This window comes from Medicago sativa, chromosome 1 (genome assembly GCF_051527215.1).
Source record: "Medicago sativa cultivar Bolivia chromosome 1, Bolivia_mono, whole genome shotgun sequence".
NCBI lineage: Eukaryota > Viridiplantae > Streptophyta > Magnoliopsida > Fabales > Fabaceae > Medicago > Medicago sativa.
The window spans coordinates 68492583-68503637 of record NC_140749.1 but is presented as its reverse complement, the minus strand read 5'-3'; the positions used below and the strand labels follow the sequence as shown (position 1 = coordinate 68503637).

The following is an 11055-nucleotide window of genomic DNA, read 5'->3' as shown; positions in this document are numbered from 1 at the left end:
CATTAACATACCTTATTTATTGCATTTTAATCTTCTAACTACTACACTAACTACAATTAATAATAATCTTTTGGGGTTCTATCTTTAACTTGTTCGTAACGTATACGATTTTTGCTCCTTTTAGGCACACATTGTTGTTTTATCTTGGTTTTCGGGTGTCAAGCATTGATTAAGCTTGGACCTTTTTAACCTTTGATATCTTCATTTTTTCTTGGGAAGGGAAAAATGAGGAGAAAACCCTTGAGAAACGAGGTTCGGGAGTTGTTTTCGTTATAGGAAGGTGTTAGGCACCCATAACGACTATAGTATCCTATAGGAACCGTCTTTACTTTCTACACCTAACGCTTTACTTTTATATGCTATTCGTTGAAAAACGTTATTTACACTTAAAGGTTTGCTAGGTTAAGAATTGGAGGGAGAAGAATGTGTTTGGATTTTTGTTTTATTTGATTTGGAGGAGTATTGGCTCCTTGCCTACGTACCTTTTTAAGGGATCAAAACCAATCGTAGTTCATTTCCAAAAAGGGTTTTTGTTTTCATTGGTTGAATTTTAATTTTGAAAATGGAGTTTTGAAGAAAGGAAAGGAGAGGCCTCAAGGGCATAAGAGTTTGGAAAATGTGAGGTGTGATTAGTTATTTTGCAAAAAAAAATCTAAGTATGATTAAAATTCATTGAAGTTCTTGCTTAAGAAAATAAAAGGGAAAAGGGAGGAATTTTGACTCCTATTTTTTGAGAAAAGATTTTCAAGTGAGATTGTTCACATTTTTTTGGAAAAATGAAGTTTTTTGCCTAAGTTTCAAATTTCCTAGCCATACATCTAAAGCATACATATACCATACACGTGATGTGGGTGCATGTGTCCGTGCATGTGTCGGTGTACATAGTTATTGTCCATTGTCCTTTTACATCATTGGCCTAGATACACACTACTTATCCTTGCGAGAACTTAATCTTGCACCAAAAATGAACCGTAAAGAGATAGAGTGCGAGAAATTAAGGTGTAGAAAAGGGTGGAGTATGAGATGCTTATGTGGCACATGAAACATGAAACAAAAGGGTTAGTGGCACATGATATAATAACAAGAGATAAAGCAAGTAAAATTACTATAACAAAAGTAAGAAAATCATCATAAAACCAAGCAAGATCAAAGTAAAAATATGCCTAAAAATCATACCACAAAATGCCAAGTTCACATGACTTATAATCCTCACAGTCCAATACATTTTCAAAGGCATACATTCAGGTTTTGCAAAGAGGATCGGAGAAAGGTGTCATAATAAGCATTTTTAGGAAGAAATTGGACATATCCTTTATTTATTATTCACAAATAAGACTTGTAAAACAAGTAACTAACCACAACGCATTCACATTCAGTAAAACACGCCAAAGCAGTAGTAATTTCAACACAAATTCACTCATCACAAGTCACAAACATATATCAAGAATTGGACTCAAGATTATGCAAATTTTCACAAGATTTTAACATGAAATTTCACAAATGAGCAAAGGAAATATCACATCATTTTTTATCAGTTTTCCAGTACAAAATTTCCACAAAAAAGGGCCACAAAATTTACAAGAATCATTCATGAATTTTTGTAGAATTTTAAAAAGATTTTAGGCATGGCAGGAGGTGTAAAAAGCAAGACACAGAGTGTAAATAGCAAGAAAACAGAGAAGGCAACGAGATCCAGTACAAGACCAAGCCCAAGCCCAAGCCTAATGGATCCGGATCACAGGGAAAGCTCTTAGCCATTGGATTGATCCGGATCCACTCCAACCTAGATCTAACGGTTGAGAGGCGAAGGAGAGGTTTATAAAACCCTCTCCACACCGGTCTCCTCACTTTTCTCTTCTTTTTCTCTCTCTAACATATTCTAGTGAGAGAAGCTCTCACTTCTCTCTTCTCACCGGTTCTCTCCCCTTCGCCGGTTTCTGGAAAGAAACGGTCGGGGAAGATGAAGATCGGCCGGGATCTTCATAGATCCGCCGGAATCTTCATCCTCTCCGTCGTGATTTCCAGTTTCCGGCACCACCTCAAACAACTCCGATCTTCTTAATTCTAAACCCTAAACCACTTATTTTCTCAATACGAACACAAATATGAACTCAAAACTGGAAAATAAATGGTGAAACGTTGTAGATCTACATCTGGAAATTCAGTTTCAAATCTTTTCAATCTTTTTCAAAGTTTTTCGAAAGAACAAGTTCTGAGGCTCGTTTATCTGCTTCGATTCACCGTTTATTTGTTCTCACGGACCTTCCTTGAGCTTTTGCGATGAAAATAAAGAGGTTCTTTGTGATTACCTGATTTTTATCGGAGATTTGAATCGAAAGATCCTTATGAAAACTTCAAATTCTTCTGGTAAGTGCTTGAGCCGAAAATAAATCGGTGATTCCTCCTCTTCTTCTTCTCTGGTTAGATCCTTCACCTTCGATCCCTCTTCTTCTTCTTCTCTGATTATTTTCTGTGATCGTGCTTGAGTTCGCCACTAACAGTGGTGGATTCACACTTGAATTGCAGAGAAGATGATTCGATGATGAAGATTCTTCAATGAATCACTGAGAATCATCACGAATTCGTTGCATTTGATCTTGAATTTGCATTCTGGAATTTTAGGGTTTTGGATTGTTCTTCACGTTCTTGGTGTTTCTCTGGGTTTTGATCTTAACCGAATGGAGAGAGAAAAATGGGAAGTGTTTGTGATGTGGCGTGTGATTAATGGGTTCTCCCTTTGACACATGTGATGAGATGGACGGTATTTATAGGACAACTGTGATTTTTTGAGCCAATAGGAGTGCACCACCTATCCCTGGACTTGAGTGACTCGGCTTTGGATTTATTGGACTTGAGGACCTTTCTGCAAAATAAGAAAGCTGAAGGACTAATCTGCAAATGAAGAAATGGGCTTAAAAATGCAATTATTAAAACTTGAGGACTAAAATGCAAAAAATTAATAAAATTGGTTTTAACAAAGTAATTTGGAATAAACGTAAAGTGAAACCAAAGAAATAAAATCAACAAAAGGACTAAAATGAAACAATTACAAAATGAGGTATTTTAAAATACCTCTCTGTCAAAATTTTGGGTGAAATGACCAAAATGCCCCTAGGGACTAAATTGACCCAAAATGACTCAAATGCGATTTTTGAATGGTATTTTAACATTGAATTAAAACAAGATTTATGAAAACTAACTGGAAAGACTCAGAGACAATTTACATGGACTAAAATGAGTTTGAATGCAGAAAATGACTAAAATACCCTTTTTCATGAGTTTTTGCAAATAACATTGAAGTAAAAAATGCAGTTAACCAAAGGCAATTGGGAATGCAAGAAAACCTTTTGGATGGTTTGAAATGCAGGAAGACACAGACAAAATAACATTTGAAAATATTTTCAAACACAGACAGTAGAAATATACGAATACAGCAGAGTAAAATATCAGAGTAAACAATAGCAGATTGGCAATCTCTCAAAGGTCAAAGACACATATCAGAGATAAAAGATATTCCGAGCAAGTATTTTTAGGTCCAAAATTAGGGTATGACAATTGTGCTTCGAATGGGTGCTTTTTTTTTTAATCTATGGTGTTTTTGGCCTTTTATTAATAAATAAAAAACGTGTTTTGATAAATGAAACACGTCTTACCATTAAAATCAACACTTATAATCATTTTTTTAATAATTGTGTATAACTCAAAAGATACACCTGAGATTGAGGTAATTAAGTTGGCAACAAGCTGAAGCTGCAGTGTTTTTTTTTTTTTTTGGTCTCAAATATTGATCATCCAATTTCAACAATTGGGTTTGGGTCAACTCTATTGCCATGGGAAAATTGCTTTTTTGGGACCTAGGAATTACTCACAAGCACCTTAAACTTCCAAAAACACCCCAAACAGTATTTAAATATTGTTTGTTGTCGAACGCTAGTTACAAACCGTTACCAAGAATGACGATTACAAACTGTTTGTAGGAATGATAGTTAGGAAGTTGTTGTAGAAGAATATGTGGTAGTTTGTGTTGGCCTAGTTGTGTTAGCTGGGACCTTGGAACGTGCTCCTCTCAAGGTGTCCAGTTTGATTCTCTCTAATGCTAATTCCGGTGGGCTAGTTTGCCTTCTTATAAAAAAAATGAAGTAGCATCTACTAGAAATTTAAAATTGGACAATTGGTCACTCACACACTTAAACACTCATTCATTTGAACAAACACACTTTCCCAAGAATGTAAATCTTAAACCAAAAACAAACACCCAATGGAGTCTCTAGCTTTTTGTTCTTGTTACCGTTATTGTGATTCTTGTTTTTGTGCACCTGCAAACTTACTTTTGACTTTTAAATAAAGAGATAGGATCTTCTCCATTTGCTTAAAATAAATGAAAAATGTCATTTGGTGAGAGATAGATACAAAAAGTAGATTGTGGGCCCTATCATTAGGTGGGTCCTACCACTATTATTTTTTTTCAAATTTCATTGTGTCTCTATCTCTCCAAATGAAAGAAATGGAGATGATATTAAATAGAGAGAATCTTAACTCATAAATAACATAGGATCTCGACGAGTTCAGTAGTTGTTAGTTTTTTTAGTAGACAAATATTAAAATAAAGATATCTAAGGCAGAGTGCTGCCAAATGTAAAAATAAAATAAAATAGAATTACATGTTGATATATGCGATGAAACTAAAACTTCAAGGATAATCATAGTCTCACATACATACATACATAGTGAGAGGAGCTTTTATTATAAGAGATGAGAGGATTGAATAAAAACTCTTGGATTAAGTTTAATGGTTGTGATTAATTTACTTACTCATTGAAAACACAATTCACACGTGTTGTGTTTCTTCCTCAACTAGTTTTTAACATTCAACTAATTTTGTGTTTCTTGCTTTGAGTGTTAAAAACTAGATGAGGAAGGAGGTACTTAAGCCTACAAAATTTCTAAAAGTTATTGATGGTCCCATAAAAATGTGATAGTCGCTACAAAATTTCCCACACACAGTTGCAGTCCTTAATATTAAGTAATTTAGTGTTGATCATGTGAACTGATCCAACTCAATTGTAAATTTTACTCGATAATTAATTTATTGAACTAGACTCATGCACCAAATGAGTTAAATTAAGTTAAAAATTAATTCAATTAACTAAATGAGTTGAACTAGAACTATATATAATTTGACTCGTTTGATTGATGAAGTGACTCGATAGATTATATGTATACACACACTTAAATTATTTTTGAAAAAAAAAATAGATACCTTAAAATTATGTACCTTAAACTATTATGGCACTTGAATTAATGTAGAATGAACTTTTAATCTCACTGCCAGTTTAATGTAGTTTTACAGTTTATTTATTTTGTGAACTAAAGATATATGTGTTTGAACTATTATGTGACCAGTACTGCATGATCAGCTGTCAAGAAGGGGCAATCTATTGCCTATTGGAGTTTGGAAGTGAAAAAAATATTGAGGATATACTTTGGGGTGTTTGTAGTAGAATTATAGTAGAATTTTGTTTGTTCCTCTCTTGTTACCCGTATCAGTTTTAGTTTGGTTTTGTACTTTTACTTTGGGGTGTTTGTAGTTAACCATATGTTTAATTTTCTATATTTTTATCGGGTTAATTATCTTTTTTTTCTTCTTTAAGTTTGACAAAAATAATGGATTAGTCTTTAAAATTTTTAAGTTTCAAATAGGTCTTTTAAGTTTTTTTTTTGAACAAATCAAAATGGGATATATTGCTCAATAAAGTAGTGTTTCACCCCGCACAAGGTGTGCTAAAGTGGTGAATCCACCGAAGTCTGATACAATCAACAGGCACCTACCAACGATGCCTGCACCGAAGGAAAAAAACTAAAACAATTACATGATACCCATACAAGGTAGTGGATATCTCCACCAATCGTGATAACCAAACGGAAGAGAAACAACATTTGACGAAAGCCATAAAAAAGAAGGGTTAATTATGTTTTTAGTCCCTATAAAATAGCGACCTTGTAAGTTTAGTCCCTACTTAATTTTAATAGCATTTTTGGTCCCTAATTTTGTTTTTCTGCACTGAGTATTAGTCCCTACTCAATTCAAATTTGTTTAATTTATGCTTAAACTCTTAAATTTTTGAACAATTTTTTGCAGACATGTTTAGAACATTACTAAAAGTTCGTCCGCAAAAAATTATCGCAAAATTTGATTTCTACATTCAGATTTTATTACTTTTTATCTTTAACTTTTGTCGTTTTAAAAAATTCATATTTAATTCATTTCATGTCAGAAAATTCTAAATTTTAGTAAACGAACCTTTCATAGTGTTCTAATCTTGTCTCAAAAAAATCGTTCAAAAATTTAAGAGTTTAAGGATAATTAATCAAACTTTGTTTTAGCAGGGACTAAAATTATAAGTAAATTTTTTTTATAGGGACTAAAAATGCTATTAAAATTAAGTAGGGACTAAACTTACAAGGTCGCTATTTTATAGGGACTAGAAACATAATTAACCCAAAAAAGAATTCAGCTTCACTTTTTCAACAATACTAAGAGGATCAATAACCGCATTATTGAAGACACTGTTATTTCTCTCCTTCCATATTGCCCAAACACAAGCCAGCCAAATAATCTTTAAATAAAAATGGGAAAGCCGCGGCATACCCGCCAAATGAATAAATTGAGAGAAGTGATCCTTCATCGAACCTGGAAAAACACAAGGGATACCAAGCCACAAACAAATAAGATACCATGTTCTCCCAAAAATATCGCACGTAATGAAGAGATGATCCGACGTTTCAGAAGAACCGCAGCCGCCTATACAAAAGTTGTCAGTTGATTGAATAACATGACGATGCACCAAATTTGACTTTGTCGGTATTCTATCTTGAAGTAGACGCCAAGCAAACAAAGAAACTTTCGAAGGAACCAATTTATGCCACACATCAAGTCCTGCGGCATCAGCTATGTACTCATCTGAAGTGGTTAGGAAGCGATAAGTCCCCTTAACCGTATATCCGTGAATCAGATCAAGCAACCACCGCCACTAGTCCTGGATATTTTCCTGCAAAACAATGTTATTTAACAACCCTGCACACTCCCTCACACTCTCCTCCTCCCAAGCTAACAAACGACGCCTCCACACCCACCCAAGGCCTCCATCCTCCCACCCCGCTCTCGCCATATCCTCCACTGAACACTCCTTATGCACAGATAAGTCATAAAGGCGACTGAACTGAAGTTTTAAGGGAACTCCACCCAGCCAGTTATCTGTCCAAAAGAAAGTGTTACGACCGTTACCTACCACCCGCCAAATATTATCCTCAAACCACCGGCCTACAACCAACCCACTTCCCTCCCTCACATTGCAAATCGACCTCCACCACCTAGAGGAATTGCTACCCCCTTCCTTTATCCGACCACCTACCTCCCCATACCTAGCCTTTAGAACACGATACCACAACCCATCCTTATCGACCATCATCCTCCAACACCACTTCCCTAATAACGACAAATTAAATTCCCTTAACCTCCGAACCCCCAAACCGCCACTAATCACAGGTAAACACACAGAATCCCATTTAATCCAAGCAATTTTTTTAGAGACCTCACACCCACCCCAAAAAAATTGTTTAAAAATAGATTCGATAGAGGAAATTATATCTGTAGGTGCCTTGAAGAAGGAAAGAAAGTAAACCGGGAGAGAGGACAGGACAGACTTCAGAAGAACCAGGCGGCCACCAAAAGATAAGTACTTATTATTCCAAGACGACAATCTAGCAGAAATACGATCCACCACTGGTTTCCAAAAACTAAGTTTCCCACTATCACCTCCAATAGGCAACCCCAAATACACAAAAGGAATTAAACCAGTTCTACAATTTAAAACTGCAGCCGCTTCTGATAGCCAAGATGTGGAAATATTAACACCCGTCAGCATGCTTTTATTGAAATTAACCTTCAAACCCGAAACTTCCTCAAAAATTAGCAACACAGCCCGAATTGTACGCACATTCAACCAGCTTTTATCACCCATAATTAGCGTATCATCAGCAAATTGGAGATGAGACAACCTGACATCCTGTTGAGAACCCACACCATACGGTTGAAAAATATGATTAGTCACAGAAGCCTTCATCAGAGCATCGAAACCTTCCGCCGCCAATAAGAATAAAAATAGCGAGAGACGATCCCCTTGGCGAAGCCCCCTCTAGATAGGAAACTCCTCCGTCGGACACCCATTAACAAGGACGGCAGCTGAAGCTGTTCCAACACACTCCATAATCCATTTTCTCCAAAGTGTTGGGAAGTTCATATTCAACATCACTGAGTGTAAATAATTGAGATCAATAGAATCGTAGGCCTTTTCAAAATCAACCTTAAACAATAATAGTTCCCTGTTCATGCGTTTAGCCTCATCAACTACCTCATTAGCAATGAGAATGCCATCAAGAATTTGCTTACCCCGAACAAAGGCAGACTGAGCATCCGACACCACAAAATCCAAAACACCACGGAGGCGATTAGCAAGGACCTTTGCCAGCACTTTGTACATACACCCAACCAAGGAAATTGGTCGAAAATCAGCTAGCCTTTGGGGACTATCCACCTTCGGAATCAAAGCAATAAACGTCGAATTTACTCCCTTTGTCAACTTCCCATTTCGATGGAATTCCACAAAAAACCTCAAAAAATCATCTTTCAGTTCATGCCAAAAATCTTTAATGAAACCATATGAATACCATCAGGTCCAGGACTCTTATAACTATCACAGTCCCAAACCGCCTGTTTAACCTCATCCAACGAAAAAGGTCGCACCAATTGACATGCCTGAGCAAAAGACAATTTTCTGAAATTTAGACCGTGAACATCTGGGCGCTCAACAACACGAGAACGGTAATTACTTGCAAAATGATTTTGAACAGCCATCCTAATATTCTGAACCCCTTCCACACGCACCCCATCTACATTAATGACATGTAAAGAATTCCGACGTTGTCTTTTTGACATCATATTATGAAAGAATTTTGAATTTGCATCACCTTCTCGTAACCAATTCATCCTCGCCTTTTGCCAATTCATACTAGTATGAACGCGTGACATAGCATGCAATTCAACAAACAACTCACGAATCTCCTAGCCTCTTCCTCCACCAGCTCTTCTTCTTCCCCTTTAATGTCAAGGGAAGAAAGTCTATTTTTTACATCTGATATCTTACCTTCAATGTTCTTTGAATGTTTTTCATGCCACTCCTTGAGACAAGATTTAATCATTCTGAGCTTCAATTTCAAGACATGGCCGCCCCACCCATCCAAATTAAAAGAGTTTAAATTTTCACGGACAAAAGCAGCATAACCATCAAATTCAGACCAGCACTTCATCAAACGTAGAGGTCGAGGGAACTATTATTGTTCATCAAATTCTGAACTTTTAAGTTTTTATTTTTAAGTTTCAAATAGATCTTTTAAAATGTTAATTTAATGCACTTATTTGAAGTTTTTAAGTTTCAAATAGATCCTTAAAAAAGTAATGTTGTATTAAATTAATTTAAATGACCTTTTTAAAATTTAAAAATCGATAAGATTAATGTCTAATCTGATATTTTTGTCAAACGTAAAGGACCCAAAGATGTATTTGATCTTTTCCTTGACACCCTCTGAAGTCCAAATCTACAAAGTATGGCAGTGCTATTGTCCTTAAAGACAGCCTCTTGGAGACTTCTATCAAGCTACAGACTGACTCACTCAGCTTATAGCTTGGGGGAAACTGTTTTGGACTGGCCTAAGGCCCAATTCAACTAGGTTCAGGTCCCACCCGAGCCACAGAAGCAAACGACAACATACAATGGACATGATCTAAACCCCACTGGATCATGACCATTCATTCTGGATCCTATGCTACGGACCACCCCGATGATCACTCTCGTCCCTCTTTGGGACAGCTGTCCAGGAGAAGGCTAGTCATCTAAAACCCTACGTATACACAATATATACTCATGATTAGCCCTGGCCAGGTATGACAATTTTCATACATAATATAGCCGCATTCTCTCTTGAACCCCTTACTGACTTGGTTGTTAGAGCACATGCAAGTACACCATTTCAATATCATTTCGCAGCGGATCTCACCTGACAAATCATCTTCCTAGGTCTAACCCTATCAAGCATCATACAAAACATATTGAAATAAATACACAGTTTTTATCATGTATTATATATTTATTGTCACTATCTTCTATTTATCCATGAAATATATATTTTAATTCTTTTTAATATATTTCTTTTGACTTATATAAATCAATATTAAATATATTTATATCATCATAATATTCAAATGCAATCAAAATGAATCAATAAAATTACATAAAAATATATTTATTAAAATATTTATTTGGTTAAAAACAAAACTCAAAAGACATATTCATGTGAAACTCGTGGAACACACGTATAATATTTCTATATGTGACATAAAATTAAAATTGTGGACTTTGAAATTATAATAATTCTCCAGTATGTTATTGTACTCTTCCAGATGTGATACTCAAAGAATCAACGAGGAATCCATTGACACCTGTAATCAATACACTTATGAATAAAATATTTGTTGGTTCCACGTCTTGGACAATTGTCATCAGTTTTACATATAAGTTCACCTGTTTAAATTTCAAAGATAATAAAATAACATTACTAAAACATGATAAATGGTTGTGTACGAACTAGGAAGTGAAGAAGAAAATTATGGAAAAAGGATGAAAGAATATCTTACGATAATGTTCATTTGCAATGTAAAGAATTAAACTCATTGCATAAATAAATTTGATAATTGCATTTGCAGACATATTTTTCAACGTAAAACATAGAATATTCTTTGATATATTTATAGTGTATAAAGTTCATTCCTTTTATACAAATAATTAAATAATTCTTAGCACTCATAAAGTTGTAAAAAGCCATTTTCAAAATTATAATCATTGTTAAATATCTCTTTTTGTATTGTTTGTCCTTTTAGCGCAGGTAGGAGGTCACATGATAGTAAGGAATTTTTTAAACATTTCCTGATAGTAAAGGGAA

At 35.1% G+C, this 11055-nt stretch overlaps 1 long non-coding RNA gene and 1 pseudogene across 1 annotated transcript; both read right to left on the bottom strand.

Moving 5' to 3' along the window:
- Positions 1-6494: 6494 nt before the first annotated feature.
- On the bottom strand, positions 6495-8995 carry LOC146956727 (uncharacterized; annotated as a pseudogene).
- A 1335-nt stretch (positions 8996-10330) lies between these two features.
- Positions 10331-10888, bottom strand: LOC146956726 (uncharacterized). Its single transcript, XR_015020642.1, has 2 exons — positions 10751-10888; positions 10331-10637 (listed from the first exon to the last, which is right to left on the bottom strand). It is a non-coding gene; the product is annotated as an uncharacterized LOC146956726 (long non-coding RNA).
- Between the last annotated feature and the right edge of the window lie 167 nt (positions 10889-11055).